General features: G+C 40.9%; 1 long non-coding RNA gene across 2 annotated transcripts in view; it reads left to right on the forward strand.

Moving 5' to 3' along the window:
• LOC129650715 (uncharacterized) overlaps nucleotides 1-17,042 on the forward strand; it is a 62,582-nt gene extending 45,540 nt beyond the window's left edge. For both annotated transcript variants that reach the window (XR_008713961.1, XR_008713962.1), the window contains exon 4: nucleotides 16,780-17,042. This is a non-coding gene — a long non-coding RNA (uncharacterized LOC129650715). The remainder of the gene's footprint in view (nucleotides 1-16,779) is intronic.
• Nucleotides 17,043-22,059: the final 5,017 nt, after the last annotated feature.

A 22,059-nucleotide genomic window follows, 5' to 3' on the forward strand; every position in this document is an offset into this window, starting at 1 on the left:
AAATAAGTAAAGAATAAAAATAGAGATCTCAGGAAGTAATGTATACAATTTAAAATAGGGTGACCAAGGCAGGCACGGAGAGAAGGAGAGATTTAAGCAAATATTGGATTGGCCAGAAGGTTCATTTGGTTTTCCCATAATTCTTATAGAAATATCCAAATGAACTTTTTGCCGACCCAATACATCAAGGGAGTATTTGTGACATATCTAGAGGAAGAATATTCCAGCCAATGCAACAAATTCAAAGGATCAGGATACACGTGTTCCTTGATTTTTAATGAACATTAAGGAGGTCATTGTTACTGGTGAGGAAAATGAGTTGAGATAAGAAAGGTTTGAATCTCAGGTCACTTGTGGTCTTGTGGACCATTGCATTCTTAGTGGCAGGAAGACTCAGTTGTTGGAAGTTGTTGAGCAAATTATAAATTAATCTCATAAATTAATCTGAATCTCATTTTAATGAAATTAATCTGGATCCTGTGTTTAGAATTGATGAGGAGAAAGGAGGAAAAATAGTTATGAGGCTGTTGAAATAGTCCACAGGAAAAACCATAGCCTTGACTAGATGGACCTTTGTTGGCAAAGTAATGTCTCTGCTTTTTAATATGCTATCTAGGTAGGGCATAACTTTCCTTCCAAGGAGTAAGCATCTTTTAATTTCATGGCTGCAGTCACCATCTGCAGTGATTTTGGAGCCCAAAAAGATAAAGTCTGACACTGTTTCCACTGTTTCCCCATCTATTTCCCATGAAGTGATGGGACCAGATGCCATGATCTTCATCTAGTCAAGGCTATGGTTTTTCCTGTGGTCATGTATGGATATGAGAGTTGGACTGTGAAGAAGGCTGAGCGCCGAAGAACTGATGCTTTTGAACTGTGGTGTTGGAGAATACTCTTAAGAGTCCCTTGGACTGTAAGGAGATCCAACCAGTCCATTCTGAAGGAGATCAGCCCTGGGATTTCCTTGGAAGGAATGATGCTAAAGCTGAAACTCCAATACTTTGGCCACCTCATGCAAAGAGTTGATTCATTGGAAAAGACTCTGATGCTGGGAGGGATTGGGGGCAGGAGGAGGAGGGGACGACAGAGGATGAGATGTCTGGATGGCATCACTGACTCGATGTACGTGAGTCTCAGTGAACTCTGGGAGTTGGTGATGGACAGGGAGGCCTGGCGTGCTGCGATTCATGGGGTCGCAAAGAGTCGGACATGACTGAGCAACTGAACTGAACTGAACTGAAATAGTCCAAGTGAGAGATAAGAGTGGTTTGGGTCATAACATTAGCAGTGGAGGTGGTAAGGAATGATTAAATTCTGGATATAACTTCAAATGTAAGACCAACAGAGTTAGCTACCAAATTAGAAATGAGGTTTGAAAGAAAGAGAATACTCAGAATGACTTAATGATTTCTTGTCTGAGAAAACAGGGATAGAGTTACCAATAACTGAGACAAGAAACCTCTAAGTAGAATAGTTTTGGAGCTAGAAGATGAGTAGATCAAGCATTCAATTTTAGATTTTCATATTTGTGGATACTATCATCAAGTTAAGAAAATATTCAGTAGACATTATTATACATAAATCTAATGTTCAGAATTAGTCTTCTCTAGTGGCTCACCATCCTAAAGGAGACCAGTCCTGGGTATTCATTGGAGGGACTGATGCTGAGGCTGAAACTCCAATATTTTGGCCACCTCACAAGAAGAGTTGACTCATTGGAAAAGACTCTGATGCTGGGAGGGATTGGGGGCAGGAGGAGAAGGGGACAACAGAGGATGAGATGGCTGGATGGCATCACCGACTCGATGTACATGAGTTTGGGTGAACTCCAGGAGTTGATGATGGACAGGGAGAGCTGGCATGTTGCGATTCATGGGGGTCACAAAGAGTCGGACACGACTGAGCGACTGAACTGAACTGAACCGAAATGGCTCAATGGTGAAAAATCCACCTGCAATGCAGGAGATGTGGCAGGACCCATAGATTCAGTCCCTGTGTCAGGAAGATACCCCGGAGGAGAAAATGGAAACTTAGTCCAGTGTTCTTGCTTGAAAAATCTCATGGACAGGAGAGACTGGTGAGTTACAGTCCTTGGGGTTGCAAAAGAGTTGGACAGGACTTGGCAACTAAGCAACAACAATATTCAGAATTAAACAGAAAACTTAGACCATTAAGTATAGATGATATTCAAATTCATGGGATGAAATTATCATGGGAGTGAATGGATACCAAGAAGAAGTTTAATACTAAGCCTGGAAATACACTGAAGATAAGAAGTCAGTGAGACGAAGAGGAGCTGGCAAAGAAGACTAAGAAGTAAGTAGTCAGTGAATGTGGAAGAAGAGTATGATGTTCTGGAATAAAAGAGAAGAATATGTATCAAAAAAGGAACAGTGAGCACTGTGTCAAATTTCAGTGATAGTTCAGCATAGCAGGGTCAGCAATTTTGCTCCTGTCTCAATCACCTGGTTTATCAAAGTGTATGTCAGGGTGACACTGAAGGACCAATATCAAGGGAGTGGTAAAGATGAAAGCCGTATTATTCTTTAAGGACTTCAAACTTGTGTTCAAGCATTGACCAATATTAGGCTTCCCTTGTGGCTCAGCTGCTAGAGAAACTGCCTGCAATGCAGGAGACTTGGGTTCAATCCCTGGGTTGGGAAAATCCCCTGGAAAAGGAAAAGGCCACCCACTCCAGTATTATGGCCTGGAGAATTCCATGGACTGTATAGTCCATGGGGCCCACACAGAGTCGGACATGACTGAGTGACTTTCACTTTCACCTTGCCCAATATTGGATCAAATACTTGAAGTATGTTAATGAATAACATCCAGTGGCTCAAAGATTACAGCCTTAGCTTAGTGATTAAGAATTCACACTAGGATCCATACCAACTAGTTCTTCTAAGAGTCAAGACCAACCTCCATATATATGATGACATTTAATCCTCCTATAACATTCCAGGCATTATCCATGTGCACACTGAGAAACAGTTTTAAATGACATGTCTCTCTTTGTGTGTGTATTAAGTCACTTGAGTTGTGTCCAACTCTTTGCAACCCTAGGGACTGTAGTCAGCCATGCTCCTCCATCCATGGGATTCTTCAGGCAAGAATACTGGAGTGGGTTGCCATGCCCTCCACAGTTGAGTCTCTTGAAATCTCCTGCATTGGCAGGCGGGTTCTTTACCTCTAGTGCCACCTGTCTTTTCAATGTATATTTCAAAAGGTCATCCTCCAAAATAGGCATGATTTCTCTCTCTTTTTTAAAGGATATAACCTTTAATTCCAAGCTAAAAATGTATAGAAGTTCTGATAACACATTTATATACATTTTACCAGGTGGTCCTAGTGGTAAAGAACCCACCTGCCAATGCAGGAGACTCAGGAGACATTCAACTTCAATCCCTGGGTCGGGAAGATCCCCTGGAGGAGGAAATGGCAACCCACTCCAGTATTCTTGCCTGGAGAATCCCATGGACAGAGGAGCCTGGTGGGCTACAGTCCACTCTTCATGCTGAAGAGTCAGACATGGCTAAAGTGACTTAGGATGAATGGTTAATTTATTATTTACATGACCTGATGTGTCAGGACTGGTGAGGCTCAATAAAAATATAAGATGGCATAAAAAATATTTCCCCTTGGGAGGTTCAGTTGGATGTGAGGGACTGACACTAAGAAGAAATATTACAAAAGTTAACTACAGGATAAACATCATGAGAGAGACCACTTGTTTCTCTTTCCCTGTCTGACTTGATAGCTTTCTCCACCTTCTCTCTCTCTCCCTCATTCAATATTTTTTTTTTTTTTTTTTGCTGGTGGAGGGTTGCACTGCATGGCTAATGGGACTTTAGTTCCCTGACCAGGGATCAAATCTGAGGCCTCGGCAATCAAAGTGTAGAGTTCTAACCACTGGACCACTAGGGAATTCTCTCTCTCCCTCATCCAAGATTTCCAGTTATTTTAGGGGCCATCATGGGAAGACCATTGTACACAGAAGAGACTTTGGAGTCCAACAGATCTGAACTGACTCTCACCCATGAGTAGTACAGTAGGAAACCCTCTCACAGGCAGGTCTGTGGAGAGTTTTGGAATCTCAGAAGGCAACATAACCAGGAAAAGAAAAAAAAAAAAAAAAAAAACAACCACAGAATACATGCCTAACTGCAATTGTGGAAAAGAGAGCTTTCCCAGGAAAGGCTCTAACCTAACAACCGAACATGCTGCCTGGCCCACTCACAGAACAAAGGATTGAGCGAATACCAAAGGAGAGCTAGCCTGATGTGTACCAGCCCCTACCCACCAGGAGGCAGAGAGGCAGCCAGAGCCAGAAGGCAAGGGGCTGCTGCAGTCTCGGCTCCAGAGACAGCATTTTCCACCAAACTGTGAGCAGGTTCCCAGCTGCTAACCACGTCTTCCTGAGATCCTGGATAGTTAACATCCACCATGAGGGTCATAGCCTGAGATCAGCTGTCCAGAGGAGACAAGGCACACTTGAGACAGTGTTCTCAGGGCACATCCAGGAAACCAAGTGGCTGGGACCAAGGAGGTGATTAAGATGCACAGCTCACCTGGGACAGTGCACTTGCCAAGCACCTGGTCGCCTGAGCTGCTCAGACCCGGGAAGGGCACAAAATGCCCAACCCACAGAGACTGAACCAGAACAGTGTCTGAGTATCTCTGTGGATGTACGTGTCAGCAGTGGCCTGTCACAGGGGCAGGACTCTGGGTGCAGTAGACCTGGGTATGGCATAAGCCCTCTTAGAGGAGATAGCCATTAACCCCATCATAGAACCACCAGAACTTACCCAGGACTAGGGAAACAGACTCTTGGAGGGCACAAACAAAACCTGGTGTGCAACAGGACCCAGGAGAAAGGAGCAGTGACCCCACAAGAAACTGACCCAGACATGCCCATGAATGTCCAGGAGCCTCTGGTGGAGGCATGGGTCAGCGGTGGCCTGCTGCAGGGTTGGGGGCATTGATGCAGCAGCAGTGCATGTATGGGACTTTTTGTAGGAGGTCCCCATTATCTTTATCACCTTCACCATAGTTTGGCCTCAGGTCAAGCAACAGGGAGGGAACACAGCCCCACCCATCAACAGAAAATTGGATTAAAGATTTACTGAACATGACCCCACCCAACAGAACAAGATCCAGTTTCCCCCTCAGTCAGTCTCTCCCATCAGGAAGCTTCCATAAACCTCTCATCCTTCTCCATCAGAAGGCAGACAAAATGAAAACCACAAATGCAGAAAGCTAACCAATCTGATCACACGGACCACAGCCTTGTCTAGCTCAATGAAACTATGAGCCATGCCCTGTAGGGCCACCCAAGACCAACAGGTAATGGCAAGGAGTTGTGACAAAATGTGGTCCACTGGAGAAGGGAATGTCAAACCACTTTGGTATTCTTGCCTTGAGAACCCCATGAACCGTATCAAAAGGCAAAAAGGTATGACTCTGAAAGCTGAACTCCCCAGGTCAGTAGGTGCCCAATATGCTACTGGGGATCAGTGGAGAAATAACTCCAGAAAGAATGAAGGGATGGAGCCAAAGCAAAAACAACACCCAGTTGTGGATGTGACAGGTGATGGAAGTAAAGTTTGATGCTGTAAAGAGCAATATTGCATAGGAACTGGAATGTTAGGTTCAGAAGTCAAGGCAAACTGGAAATGGCCAAACAGGAGATAGCAGAGGGAACATTTTAGGAATCAATCAGTAAACTAAAATGGACTGGAATTGGGTGAATTTATTTATTTATTTATTTATTTAAATTTTTTAAAATATAAATTTATTTGTTTTAATTGGAGGTTAATTACTTTACAATATTGTATTGGTTTTGCCATACATCAACATGAATCTGCCACAGATATACACGTGTTCCCCATCCTGAAACCCCCTCCCACCTCCCTCCCCGTACCATCCCTCTGGGTCTTCCCAGTGCACCAGCCCCAAGCAACCAGTATCATGCATCGAACTTGGACTGGCAATTTGTTTCATATATGATATTATATATGTTTCAATGCCATTCTCCCAAATCATCCCACCCTCTCCCTCTCCCACAGAGTCCAAAAGATTGTTCTATACATCTGTGTCTCTTTTGCTGTCTCACATACAGGGTTATTGTTACCATCTTTCTAAATTCCATAGATATGTGTTAGTATACTGTATTGGTGTTTTTCTTTCTGGCTTACTTCACTCTGTATAATAGGCTCCAGTTTCATCCACTTCATTAGAACTGGGTGAATTTAACTCAGATAACTATTATATCTACTACTGTGGGCAAGAATTCTTTAGAAGAAATGGAATACTCATCATAGTCAACAGAAGAGTCCAAAATGCAGTATTTGGATGCAATCTCAAAAATGAGAGAATGATCTCTGTTCATTTCCAAGGCAAACTATTCAATATCACAGTAATCCAAGTCTATGCCCCAACCAATAATGCTGAAGAAGCTGAAGTGGAACGGTTCTGTGAAACCCTACGAGACCTCCTAGAACTAATACCCCCCAAAAAATGTCCTCTTCATTATAGGGGACTGGAATGCAAAAGTAAGAAGTCAAGAAATACCTGGAGTAATAGGCAAATTTGGCCTTGGAGTACAAAACAAAGCAGGTCAAATGCTAACAGAGTTTTGCCAACAGAACGCACTGGTCATAGTGAACACCCTCTTCCTACAATATAAGAGAAGACACTACACATGGACATCACCAGATGGTCAATACTGAAATCAGATTGATTCTATTCTTCAGCCAAAGATGGAGAAGCTCTATACAGTCAACAAAAACAAGTCTGGGAGCAGACTGTGGTTCAGATCATAAACTTCTTTTTGACAAATTCAGACTTAAATTGAAAAGTAAGGAAAACCACTAGACCATTCAGGTATGACCTAAATCAAATCCCTTATGATTATACAGTGGAAGTGAGAAATAGATTCAAGGGATTAGATCTGATAGACAGAGTGCCTGAAGAACTATGGACAGAGGTTTGTGTCATTGTACAGGAGGCAAGGATCAAGACCATCCCCAAGGGGAAAAAAAAAAAACAAAAACGCAAAATGGCCGAATGGTTGTCTAACGAGGCCTTACAAATAGCTGAGAAAAGAAGAGAAACTAAAGGCAATGGAGAAAAGGAAAATTCTACCCATTTGAATGCAGAGTTCCAAAGATAAGAAAGCCTTCCTCAGTGATCAATGGAAAGAAATAGAGGAAAACAATAGAATTCAAAAGACTAGAGATCTCTTCAGGAAAATTAGAGATATCAAGGGAATATTTTATGCAAAGATGATCACAATAAAGGACAGAAATGGTATGGACCTAACAGAAGGAGAAGATATTAAGAAGAGGTGGCAAGAATACACAGAAGAACTATACAAAAAAGATCTTAATGACCCAGATAATCATGATGGTGTGATCACTCACTTAGTGCCAGACATCCTGGAATGTGAAGTCAAGTGGGCCTTAGAAAGCATCACTACGAACAAAGCTAGTGGAGGTGATGGAATCCCAGTTGAGCTATTTCAAATCCTAAGATGATGCTGTGAAAGTGCTGCACTCAATATGCCAGTAAATTTGGAAAACTCAGCAGAGGCCACAGGACTGGAAAAGGTCAGTTTTCATTCCAATCCCAAAGAAAGGCAATGCCAAAGAATGCTCCAACTACCGCACAATTAGACTCATCTCACACGCTAGCAAAGTAATGCTCAAAAATCTCCAAGCCAGGTTTCAATAGTACACGAACTGTGAATTTCCAGATGTTCAAGCTGGATTTAGTAAAAACAGAGGATCAAATGACCGACATCCACTGGATCATGGAAAAAGCAAGAGAGTTCCAGAAAAACGTCTCCTTTTACTTTATTGAGTATGCCAAAGCCTTTGTTTTGCTTTATTGACTACGCCAAAACCTTTGACTGTGTGTATCACAAAACTGTGGAAAATTCTTCAAGAGATGTGAATACCAGACCACCTGACCTGCCTCCTGAGAATTCTGTATGCAGACCAAGAAGCAACAGTTAGAATTGGACATGGAACAACAGACTGGTTCCAAATCAGGTAAGGAGTACTTCAAGGCTGTATATTGTCACCCTGCTTATTTAACTTATATGCAGTGTACATCGTGGAAAATGCTGGGCTGGATGAAGCACAAGCTGGAATCAAGATTTCCAGGAGAAATATCGATAAACTCAGACATGCAGGTGACACCACCCTTATGGCAGAAAGAGAACTAAAGAGTCACTTGATGAAAGTGAAAGAGGAGAGTGAAAAAGTTGCATTAAAACTCATCATTCAGAAAACTAGGATCTTGGCATCTGGTCCCATCATTTCAAGGCAAATAGATGGGGAAACAATGGAAACAGTGAGAGACTATTTTGGGGGCTCCAAAATCACTGCAGATGGTGACTGTAGCCATGAAATTAAAAGACACTTGCTCCTTGGGAGAAAAGCTATGACCAACCTAGACAGCATATTGAAAAGCAGTGACATTACTTTACTAACAAAGGTCCATCTGGTCAAAGCTATGATTTTTCCAGTAGTCATGTATGGGTGTGAAAGTTGGACTATAAAAAAAGCTGAGCACCAAAAATCTGATGCTTTTGAACTGTGTCATTGGAGAAGACTCTTGAGAGTCCCTTGGGGTGCAAGGAGATCCAACCAGTCCATCCTAAAGGAAATCAATCCTTAATGTTCATTGGAAGTACTGATGCTGAAGCTGAAACTCCTGTAATTTGGCCTCCTGATTCAAAGTATTGACTTATTTGTAAAGACCCTGATACTAGGAAAGATTGAAGGCACGATGAGAAGGGGATGACAGAGGATGAGATGGTTGGATCGTATCACTGATGTGATCGACATGAGTTTGAGTAGGCTCTGTGATTTGGTGATGGACAAGGAAGCCTGATGTGCTGCAGTCCATGGGGTCACAAAGAGTCGGACATGACTTAATGGCTGAACTGAACTGAGTGAATTATTTTATTTCTTATTTCAACTTCCACATCTGCCATTTGACTGTTGTGAGGTATAAATGAGATCATTTGGGTAAAATACCCAGGGCCTGAACTAACTTCCTGAACACCTTGAACTTTTCATTTGTTTATTTTATCATCTTCTCCAAATTTTCCTTTACCCTATTCTTAGAGCATCCTCTTGCCATCCTATGAAGATGACTATCAATCCTTTATAGTCTTTCTTCAGTGACACTTACCCTCCTCCATATCTTACCATATATGTCTAGATATACTTCTCCTTTGCTACCAACGCACATTTCTCTGACCTCTGTAGTCCTCTACGTTCATTCCCACTTCAACTAACTTTTTGTCTATATCATTAGACTGTAGGCTTTCTAACACCACCTTTTCATATGTCTCACATTTAGTATAATACCAGCTGTTTATCAGTTTTCTTTTGGAGATTGATATCTTCATGTCATAATAGTGTCTGCAATCACATATAGACAATTCATCTCCCTATAATATGCTTCTCTGTTAGAATTTTAACCATTCTCCTTTCTTGTAGCATGTCATTAATTCATAATTATTTTGCCTTCTAACGTCCTTCAAATCCCATTGGTATGAATTTGAAAAGTCTTACTCATACTCTTTCTTTATTTTTTCCATTGACCACACTATTCAGTTTATATTTGAAAGCAACCTCTTTTCATCAAAACAGCAATGCTTTAATTTTCAATCCTGAAGTTAATTACTTTCACAATGCTGTAGAATGATTGTGTCCCCCCCCAAATTCTTAGGGCTTCCCTAGTGGCTCAGCAGTAAAGAATCCACAATCCATCACCCACAACAGGCATGAGTTTGATCCCTGGGCCAAGAAGATATCACAGAGAAGGAAATGGCAACCCTCTCTAGTATTCTTCCCTGGGAGATCCCACTGACAGAGGAGCCTGGCGGGCTACAGTCCATAGGGTTGCAAAAGTGCTGGACACGACTTAGCAACTAAGCAACAACAAAAAAATTCTTATGTTGACACCAAATCCCCAATGTGATAGTAGTTTGTAGGTGATTTAGGTCAGTAGGGCAGAGCTCTTAAGAAAAAGCTTAATGCCCTTATAAAGAGACTTTAAAGAGATCCTTTCTCCCATTTGCAATATAAAGTTACAAGAAAAAAGATAGTCATCTGTGAACCAGGAAGTTTATCCTCACAAAACACTGCCAGCATCTTGATTTCAGACTTCCAGCCACATGTATTTTGTCTGTTTATTGGTTATTTCAAAGTTCTACTGAAATAACTTGTATAGAATCTACTTCCTGACCTTATTATAGGAGAATCTTCCAAATAACTTAATTGCTGGAAAACCTCAATAGAAGATATAAATTGCCTGATTTAAATATATGATTGAAAATGGATCACAGATAACATAAACATTGTATTTATCAATTCTGTCTTCTTAAAATCTTGGCATATGTTTTATGAGACAACCAATCTCTACATTCCCCAGACAATGACATATGGTTCCTGTGGTACCTATACAACATCAAGACTAAGAATAGGAACCAAGTGCTTGATAGACCAGATTGGAAAGTTGGAAATTTAGATATCCTCAGTGGAGTCAGCAGACACAGACTCATCCCCATGAAAGGAAGGTGAAGGCACATATCAATGAGTATGGAGTATATATAACCCATTTCCACAGAGTCTGTGACCCAGTGGTACAGGAGATCCAGGTGGAAGTGATAGCCAGGTATATCAAAGAATAGATCTTGTATGAAGATGAGGAACAAGAGGGAAAAAAAGATAAACAACTATCCAATTTCAAAGACCTAAGACAGAACAAAAATGAATAATTAACATCTTTAAATATAATATATAGAGAGAATAGCAGGTGCTCTATATGCAATATCCATTTTTAGTTTCTCTAAGGTAGAAATAATCAGTCCTGTTTTCCAAAAAAGAAAACTTGAGTCTATGTTAGGTTAGGTAACTTGCCCAAGGTCACAAAGCTAGCAAATATTAGTGTAATATTCAAATCCAAGTGTCTGATTCCAATGCTAGAACCACACCACTACTTGGCATGTTATACAGGCTCAGATTCAGGCACGTAAGAGCAAACATGTAATTGAATTCAGTTCAGTTCAGTTTGGTCGCTCAGTCATGTCCGACTCTTTGTGACCCCATGAATCGCAGCATGCCAGGCCTCCCTGTCCAACACCAACTCCCGGAGTTCACTGAGACTCACGTCTATCGAGTCAATGATGCCATCCAGCCATCTCATCCTCTGTCGTCCCCTTCTCCTCCTGCCCCCAACCCCTCCCAGCATCAGAGTCTTTTCTAATGAGTCAACTCTTCACATGAGGTGGCCAAAGTACTGGAGTTTCAGCTTTAGCATCATTCCTTCCAAAGAAATCCCAGGGCTGATCTCCTTCAGAATGGACTGGTTGGATCTCCTTGCAGTCCAAGGGACTCTCAAGAGTCCTCTCCAACACCACAGCTCAAAAGCATCAATTCTTTGGCGCTCAGCTTTCTTCACAGTCCAACTCTCACATCCATACATGACCACAGGAAAAACCATAGCCTTGACTAGACGGACCTTTGTTGGCAAAGTAATGTCTCTGCTTTTCAATATGCTATCTAGGTTGGTCATAACTTTCCTTCCAAGGAGTAAGCGCCTTTTAATTTCATGGCTGCAATCACCATCTGCAGTGATTTTGGAGCCCAAGAAAATAAAGTCTGACACTGTTTCCACTGTTTCTCCATCTATTTGTCATGAAGTGATGGGACCGGATGCCATGATCTTCATTTTCTGAATGTTGAGCTTTAAGCCAACTTTTTCACTCTCCACTTTCACTTTCATCAAGAGGCTTTTGAGTTCCTCTTCACTTTCTACCATAAGGGTGGTGTCATCTGCATATCTGAGGTTATTGATATTTCTCCCGGCAATCTTGATTCCAGCTTGTGCTTCTTCCAGTCCAGCGTTTCTTATAATGTACTCTGCATATAAGTTAAATAAACAGGGTGACAATATACAGCCTTGACATACTCCTTTTCCTATTGGGAACCAGTCTGTTGTTCCATGTCCAGTTCTAACTGTTGCTTCCTGACCTGCATACAGATTTCTCAAGAGGCAGGTCAGGTGGTCTGGTATTCCCATCTCTTTCAGAATTTTCCACAGTTTATTGTGATCCACACAGTCAAAGGCTTTGGCATAGTCAATAAAGCAGAAGTAGATGTTTTTCTGGAAGTTTCTTGCTTTTTCAATGATCCAGCAGATGTTGGCAATTTGATCTCTGGTTCCTCTGCCTTTTCTAAAACCAGCTTGAACATCAGGACGTTCATGGTTCATGTATTGTTGAAGCCTGGCTTGGAGAATTTTGAGCATTGCTTTAAACACAAGATGGATATCCATCAGAAAGATAAAGCATAAACCCAGTTATTAAAAGCAAGACCTATTAGAGCTAGAATCCAGTAAAACCAGCTTTCTATGTAGTCTTTCAAATGGCTGAATTAACATTCCTGAGCCCTTCAGCAATGAGGCTGGCTGGTCCTGGTCCTCTATATGTGGTCAAGCATATGTTTTTTTGTTTGTTTTTTTTTTTCAAGTATATGTTTTTGAAAGCCAGATTATGCAACAGAATAAAGAGAAGTTGAAGGTAGCAGGGTTCAGGTGAAGCATCACATGGAGTAATTGAGCATGGAAAAATTAGTTCCATCGTTATCTTAATCTTATATCCTAAAACATCCCCTGCTAAACAGCCAAATTCTGCAAAATAAATATACTTTGGCTGCAAATGAAACATCTAATTGGCTTTTACTGGCTGATATTGAAGCGTACTTATTTAAAGATTTATGATCAAAACCCACAACAAAATTAAGAAGCCTGGATGTTGTATTGTTTGTACATAGGGGTGGGCTGACTGGGAGAAGAGGGTGGTCTGGATAGTGAGTTCTGCCACATTCTAGTAGTTTTCACTTGCCCATCTCTGAATCCACTTAATAAAAGGTCACCGGTGATTGATAATTGCTACCAACTTAGAGAAATTAGAAATGTTTTAATGAACAGAGAAGCTGAAGGACTTTACAGTCGGGAAGTGTATCATATCGGGTTCATTCTCCAGGCATTCTTTGCTTTATAGAGTAGCTGTGCCCTAGTCAAGTGAATTAAAGATAATTTTTTTTCCCATTGGCTCCCTTTTAAAAATCCAATCTCAACATGCCAATCCCTGAGGGCTTAATGGGTAAGGGGTTCAAGTGGTAGCTAGCTTCATAGGTTGATAATATCTTAACAGTGACAGCCCTTGGGGATCAGCAGGATGTGAAAGAACAGAACAAAACTGAAGATTCAGAGAACTGAGTAACAGCTTGCCACCCCCTAGCTATATGACCTCGAATGATTTTATTCTCTGAGTCTCAGGTCTCCTCACTTGTGAAATGGGACCACATAGAACCACTGATCATTATGGTCCATCTATGCTTAAGGTTTCTTTGCCTTCTGCCCCTTGGTTCTGAAATCCCACATGCCCTGTGAATCATATACTGCTGCATCATATGTTCTGATGTTAATAAGAGGCTCTGGGTGAAATGAGTTTTATAAAGGCTTAAACAACATTGAACAGATTTCTGTGTAGATGTTCCAGTGTCTTCAATACACAAACAGGTATAATGGCTCACAATAACTCAGAGCAAACTTTTTTTTTTTCAGAGATCTAGCTCATTCTCAACTTTTCCCTATGCCCTGAACTCTCAGCTTTTTAGACAATGCAAATTTCCTGCTTATCATTAGGAAGATCAATCATATTTTCTGTCCTGAATGTGGGAAACTGGGAAACAGTCAAACTGGGACTCCTTTCTTGAATGGTGCTGATAAAGGTTAGGGAACTGCAGCCATCTCCAAGACAGAGCAGTATGGTTCAGTCCACTTGCATCAAAGAAGTTTGGTGTGTATAAAGAAAAGCAAGCATAGTGAGAAGCTGTGCCCACCCAGAGAGAAACCTGCTCTGTCTGCAGGTCCTCTTATTGCCTGGCTCTGGCTCTGGACCACTAAAAAACCTAGCAGCCCCTTTTGCACTTGAGTTCCCTGCCCAACTGTCTATCATATTCGTAATCCCCTTGGCCAAGGCCAGTCAGGATGTTTTTCTGTTTCTGGAAACCGCTACTCTGATTTAGATAACGATAATATGATCAGTGAAACTCTTCATGAGCTATCAACAGGATTAAGTCTCTACAGAACATCCTACATACAGGCACAAGATATTTCTTTATCTGAAATAATTATTGATGATATTACTTTACTAAATATAATCATAATATAAGCTGACATATATGCCTAGAACTCATTATGCTAAGGAAATTGGTTTTTTCTACTTTTTCCCTACATATTTATGTTACTAATTTTTTTAAGTTACTATGGTAGGATACTAACAATATATCAGGCTTGGTACTAGACTCTGCATGAACATTATTTGATTTAAACAATTAGACAATGGACTATTATTACTCAGCCACAAAAAAAGGAATGAAATTAGGTCATTTGTTGTGATGTTGATGGACCTAGAGTCTGTCAAAAAGAGGGAAGTAAGTCAGAAAGAGAAAAACAAACATTGTATATTAATGCATATATATGGAATCTAGAAAAATGGTACAGCTGGACTTATTTGCAGGGCAGGAATACAAACACAGATACAGAGAATGGACGGGTGGACCCAGGCAAAAGAGGGAAGGGTGGGATATATTGGAAGAGCAGAAATGGCACATATACACTGCTATGTATAACATAGATAGCTAGAAGGAAGCTTCTGTATAGCACAGGGAGCTCAGCGAAATGCTCCGTGATGACCTAGATAGGTGGGATGAGGTGGGGGGAGGTGGGAGGGAGATCCAAGAAGGGGGCTGGCTATGTGTATATGTATGTGTATATATATATATATATATATATAAAGACATATATATACACACATATATAGAGCTGATTCACACTGTTGCACAGCAGAAATGAACACGACTTTGTAAAGCAATTATACTCCAATGAAAAAAATTAAAATAAAAAGACTCAGTAAAAGAGATATCCCTATCCCCATTTCAAAAAAATAAGAAACAAATATTCAGAGAATTTACCTATTTGTGTAAGGTCTCACAGTTACTAACTGGCAAAGGTGGGTTGCTAACTCAGTTAGTGTAGCCCCCAGCATCTCTCCAGCTTTATTAAGTGGTGTCTTATTAATTTGCAAAGGTACATCCTCATGTGTCCTTTCTCTTCTCTCTGCCTCATGTTCTTTCTGGGTTCTCTCCTCTCTCCCCTCTTCCTCCTTGTCTATCTTCCTCCTGCCCCTTCTCCTTTCCTTGCTTTGCTAGAATCGAGCATTTCCCAGGCTGCCCCCAGATATCTTACATGTGATCGCCTCTGCTTTTGGAAGTGTGTCTTTTCTGGTGTCCCTGCTCCTCCTCTCACCCTGTCCCTGTTCTGACTTCGTATTCTTTGCCACCTCTGCCCAGCTTCTGAGAGTGCCTCTAAAAAGCTGCATTTGTCCCAACACATTCTGAGGAAATGTACATTTCCCATAAGGCCCCCATTTAATTTTTATCACCAGCATCACTAAAATAACTGCTCTCAATGCAGTCATCCAAGACTTTTCACAGCCAGCAACTCCCTGCCTTTACTTCCTTTGCTTTTTTAAACCTGTCAGAGAAAGGTGTTCAGAAATATTTCATTTTGTTGCTACTCAGAGAAGTGATTTTCCATCTTCACCATTTTAGGGACTGTGAGTCAGTGCTGAGAACAGACTTGTGATTTCTTTAGTTTTGTTCAGACTAGAAAAGGCACAGAGCCTTGCACATGCCTCTCCTCTCCAATAAAACATTCCTAGTGTTTGATGAAGCTATCAAGACTGCCTTACCTGCAACCCCAACCCTTCAGCTCTGTTGTTTTTAACATTCTCTGGAGTCTTGCTATCACTGGGGAAAGGTACGCTATCAAACCTTATATTAGACTCTCAAGAACATGACAAATGACTCAAAGTAGGGCTGTCACAGGACCAAACACCTGCCACCTGTCACCACCAAACATCCACCCTCCTGCTCCTTAAAGCACTATTGCACTACCAACACTATTTATTTTACTTCGCATTGTCTTTCAAAATTTTAAATAGCTTTCACTCTCATCTAGGCACCAGAGATATGAAGATGAATGATATGAGACCCAGTTCCTAAGGAATCCACATTCCTGTTTAGAAGGTCGACATCTGGAAGGATTGATCATAAAGCAACGTAGGAAGAGCAGTAATATAGAAACAAAATGTAGTAGAAGTGCACACCACAGGGAGAATAACTTTTCCCCTCCATTTAAGAATTCATCTCATTCATAAATTGGGAATTATAATACCTAATCCACAGGATTGTTGGAAGATACAGTTGACTTCATGTGTACTGGAAAGTGGCACAAGTCACATCATCTAGTGACTTGTGGTTTGTAGGTCTGGGAGCAAGGACACCATTAAAAGAACCATTGACATATTTCAGGAGAGAAGCACTGAAGGTATGAAAAAGGGAATTGACTGTAGGCTTAGTAAGGGATTATCAGTAAGAGGGACATGATGTCAAATTTGTGTGAGAAATGATCTTGACTAAATGTTTGGGACCAGGGAAGAGCTGGGCAAGCCTTTTTAATGAGTTGATTGCATTGTTTAGGTCATAGCTGTATCCAAAGAGCTGATGACTTCTGGCTGATCTACATACAGTGAGCACAGAACCCTCAGAGATGAGTCAGTTCACTTTGTCACTCTTAGGATACTTTTCATTTCTCATCTCCACCACTTTTCCCTCTTGTCTTTGGCAGATTTAATCTCAGAATTCCACTTTGCACTTCTCCTGTGAATTGACTTCCCCTCTCTGTTGTCTGAAACTTAGCAAGACATGCCATGGCCACCGTGTAAGACAGTCAGCTGATCAGAGCTCAGCATGACCCACCACTGGATTCACAAAGCCTTCTGGATCTGACTGCACTTCCCACAAGGCGAAGATCTAACATCCTGCTTTGTGATACTCTTTTAGAAACCCAAAGGATAAAGTATACTATACAAAGTCAAACTCTTTTCTCTTGTAAACTGCATTAAAAAAAAAAAAAGAAAAAACTTTCATGTCTCAAAGGTTGGATCTGAATCAAGCTCCAAAATAGCTCTGGCAACATTCATGAAAAAGGCAATATACACTTATTATATTTAATATATTTTAACATAATCTGGGTACATTTACTGCTTGCTCAAATGGTTTTTGTGTGTGTGTTGACTTTTTTTTTTTTTTTTTTTCCTTTTGGGTGGTTTTAATATGGTCTGACAGCAGAATGAACAAAAAGAGGAGTGGAGAAGAGAACTTTGGCTTCAGCAGTACCCATCTTTCAGGTGTTTGCTCTAAATTTTTTTTATCCAAGAATCACGCTATGGTAGGGAACTAACCAGAAGTGGAGGAAATGAGTAGCTTGTCCTTGAAATCTGCAGATTGGTGAAGGGTACAGTCAGAGGACAGTCAAGCTCAAGAGCTACTTCAGAGATCATAGTCAAAAGGGTAGGCCTGCATCCTTTATTTTTGTGTTGGTAAAACACTTTTCACATATCTTGGTGAGGCAAATTTTATATAAGAAAAATAAGACCTAAAATTATAAATGTCTTTCACAATGTTATGCATATGATAATTTTGTAAACCAGGATGATGAGCAATTTGTGTCTTCGAATTTCTTTAATTACTTGAGCTCTTTTCACCCTATCATATGACTTCTAGAGCCCTCATTCATTCATTTAATCATCCGTCCCTTTAAGAGTTACAGTGCTTCTGTTATGTGCTAGGGTAATACCTGGTGTGGTTTTGAAAAACGTAGATATATGTTCAGCGATGTTGGAGCTTCAAGTCTGGTTCCACCAATGAGGAAACTAATGCTTAGAATAACTGAGCTGTTTTCTTTCACAAAGCTAATTTGTGGTAGAGCTGGGACTTGGCCGGGTCTTTGGAGAATAAAAAAGAAAATTAAAAAGTTGCCTATAAGTCAAAATTGCATAAATGGCATCCCATTTCTCATCAACTTCCATTATAATGGTAGAAATGTTTTATATTCACTTCTGATTGATTTCCAATGGGCCGTGGCCCTGAACACGTAACTGTTTCTCATTCCTGAAACGCCCTCCTCCCAGCCAGATTCCTCTCTAGTAGATGATTTTTAAACAAACTTATTTGTTAAAAGGAAATCAATATTAGGGAAAAACACAAAATTGAATGAACATTTTCTGGTATAAGTCACAGCCTACTTTATTTTTTTATCAATGTGCCTGTGTAGATGGGGAAAGTGTGGGAGGCCTTCTTATTTTGGATTAATCTGTAGTGTAGCTTGCCTGCTCTTTAAAAATATTTTTATGGAAATTCATGCTTATAAGTATAAATAAAATTATAGCAGTACATATTTTTATTTACATGTAGATTCTCTGTCTTAGTAAAATTGCAGAGGAAACAATAGAAACATAGAATAAGAAAACTGGGAGCAATTTTAATCAGGTCTCACAATTCTTAATTTTTGGAGATCAAAGCTTGTTTTAAAAAATTGGATTCATTATGTTTCAATAAAAAGATTTTTCTGGTTTTGCTTTAGTTTTTACAAAAATATATTAATGAAAATAGCACATGCTTTCTCTAGGAAAATCCAATATACATACTGGTTTAGAAAATATATGTAATATCAAAACATCCAATGGTTCTCTAGGGTTCCATGGTCTTCCTAAGTAAGAACACTCCCTACCCTATGGGCCCTATAGAGCATAGGCTCTGCATATTGGATTCAATAACATTTCTGAAGTACCCAAAATTGTGCCTGGCTCCTCACGATGTTTCATAAGTTTATAAGTGATACAGGGCTTCCCAGTGGCTCAGCAGTAAAGAATCTGCCTACAATTCAGAAAACAAAAGAAATGGAGGAGACCTAGGTTTGATCCCTGGGTTAGGAAGATCCCCTACAGAAGGAAATGGCAACCCACTCCAGTATTCTTGCCTGGAGAATCCCATGGACAGAGGAGCCTGGTACGTAGTTAGTTAGTTCAGTTGCTCAGTCATGTCCAACTCTTTGCAACCCCATGAACCGCAGCACACCAGGCCTCCCTGTCCATCACCAACTCCTGGAGTTCACCCAAACCCATGTCCGTTGCGTCGGTGATGCCTACAGTCTATGGGGTTGCAAAAGAGTCAAACAGGACTCAGCGACTAAACAACAACCGTGGTCATCACGTTAGAAGAGACTGTGTTAGTCACTTAGTCGTGTCTGACTCCTTGTGACCCATGGACTGTAGCTTGCCAGGCTCCTCTGTCCATGGAATTCTCCAGGCACGAATATTGGAGCGGTTTTCCCTATGTGTTACTTAATCCAGCACATTCTCTTTCATATTTTACCCATGAAACATTGTTCCCTAGAGAAAACATACAAAATCATAAATATATAGATGGTAAAAGTAGAAGCATTCTGGGTGAATTCTGGAGTGGTACAAAGCCCAGACCCTTGTTCATTTCCCCTTGCCCCAATTTGTAAAACCTGTGTTTGAGGAATTCTTCTTTTTACAGATGAAAGAAATAGAGGCGCCAGTTTGTTAGTTAAGGTCAGACAGCAAATAAATTACAGAGCTGAGATTCTGTTCCAGGCAGCCTTAATCCCAAATGGTGATTCTTATTCCAAGCATTTCCAAGTGCTATAAATACAGTGATTAATATTTTTAAGGGATTTGTGATAGAAAAGAAATCAGGGAGAATTGTTGCAATGGATCATGATATGTTATAAAACGATACGTCTCTTCATCTCACATCCCTACTCATTGGCTGATCCTGTTGGCTATACCCTCAAAATCTGGTCATGTCTTCCTACCTCCACCTCTGCTGCCCTGATCCAAGTTATCTTTACTTCTCACCTGGATAATCACAGTAGCCCATTAACTGGTCTTTTTGCTTTTGTCCTTACTAACCTACAGTCTGTATTACTCACCATACCCAGAATAATTATTTTTAAGATTTAAGAGAGATTGTGTTCCTTCTCTGCTCAAAATCTTCTAATAGCTTCTGGCTTCAGTCAGAGTAAAAAGAATTTAAATTAACAGTAATACCTTTTATCTCAGATATGCAGATGACACCACTCTTATGGCAGAAAGTGAAAAGGAACTAAAAAGCCCCTTGAAGAAAGTGAAAGAAGAGAGTGAAAAAGTTGGCCTAAAGCTCAACGTATAGAAAACTAAGATCATGGCATCTGGTCCATCACTTCATGGGAAATAGATGGAGAAACAGTGGAAACAGTGTCAGACTTTATTTTTTGGGGCTCCAAAATCACTGCAGATGGTGACTGCAGCCATGAAATTAAAAGACGCTTACTGCTTGGAAGGAAAGTTATCACCAACCTAGATAGCATATTCAAAAGCAGAGACATTACTTTGCCAACACAGGTCCGTCTAGTCAAGGCTATGGTTTTTCCAGTGGTCATGTATGGATGCGAGAGTTGGACTGTGAAGAAAGCTGAGTGTCGAAGAATTGATGCTTTTGAACTGTGGTGTTGGCGAAGACTCTTGAGAGTCCCTTGGACTGCAAGGAGATCCAACCAATCCACTCTAAGGGAGATCAGCCCTGGGATTTCTTTGGAAGGAATGATGCTAAAGCTGAAACTCCAGTACTTTGGCCACCTCATGCGAAGAGTTGACTCATTGGAAAAGACTCTGATGCTGGGAGGGATTGGGGGCAGGAGGAGAAGGGGACGACAGAGGATGAGATGGCTGGATGGCATCACTAACTCAATGGACATGAGTCTGAGTGAAATCTGGGAGTTGGTGATGAACAGGGAGGCCTGGCATGCTGCGATTCATGGGGTTGCAAAGAGTTGGACATGACTGAGCGACTGAACTGAACTGAACTGAACTGAACACCTTTTAGAATCTATCCCCTGACTACATCTCCTATCTCAACACCTGTACATTCTCCTTCCGACTCTGCCACAGTGAACTCTTGTCTATGGTCTCTCGGACAGACAGACCAAACCATCCCACCCTGGCAATTGCCCTTGTTCTGTCCTCTGCTGATATGCATTGAATACTTCCCCAGATCTTTATGGAGCTCACTCCTTGCTTTAATCAAATCTCTGCTCAAATATTACTTTCCTAACATGACCTACACAGACTTCCAGATCTAAACTTTCCAATCACAATCCTCATCCTAGTCAATCTTCTCATTCTGTGAGAGAGTGTGTGTGTGTGTGTGTGTGTGTAGGATTGTTCTGTAGAGCAGTTTTAAATTCTCAGCAAGATTAAGAGGAAGGTACAGATTTTCCACATGATCCCCTGCCCCCATACAGACATGCCTCCTGCATTGTTAACATCCCTCACCAGTGTGGCACATTTGTTATAATAGATGAACCTACAGTGACATGTTATAATTACCCAAAGCCCATTGCTGACATTAAAGTTGATTCTCAGTGTTGAGGTTTCTTTGGGTTTGTTCAAATGTATAATAACATGTATCCATCATTGTAGATACATGTTAATTTACATAATGGGCTTCCCTGGTGGCTTAGATGGTAAAGAATCTGCCTGCAATGCAGAAAACCTGGGTTCTATCCCTGAGTTGGGAAAATCCTCTGGCAGAGGGTGTAGCAACCCACTCCAGTATTCTTGCCTGTAGAATCCCCATGGACAGAGAAGCCTGGAGGGCTAAAGTCCATGGAGTCACAAAGAGTCAGACACGACTGAGCCACTCAGCACACATCATTACAGTATCACACTTCCCTAAAAATCTGTGCTGTGCCTGTTCATTCTTCCTTCTCTGCCCTCACCCAACCCCTGGCAACCACTGATCTTTTGTGGCCCGTATAATTTTGCCATTTCTTGAATGTCTTATAATTGAAATTTCACACCATGTAGCCATTTCAGATTAACCTCTTTCACTTAGTAATGTTTGTTTGGTTTCCTCCATGTCTTTTCATGGCTTGATCTCTCATTTCTTTTTTAGCATCTAATAACATTTCATTGTCTGGATGTACTTGTTCATTTATCCATTCACCTACTGAGGAGTTTCTTGGTTGCTTCCAAGTTTTGGCAATTGTGGGTAAAGCGGC

This window comes from Bubalus kerabau, chromosome 4 (genome assembly GCF_029407905.1).
Source record: "Bubalus kerabau isolate K-KA32 ecotype Philippines breed swamp buffalo chromosome 4, PCC_UOA_SB_1v2, whole genome shotgun sequence".
Taxonomy (NCBI): domain Eukaryota; kingdom Metazoa; phylum Chordata; class Mammalia; order Artiodactyla; family Bovidae; genus Bubalus; species Bubalus kerabau.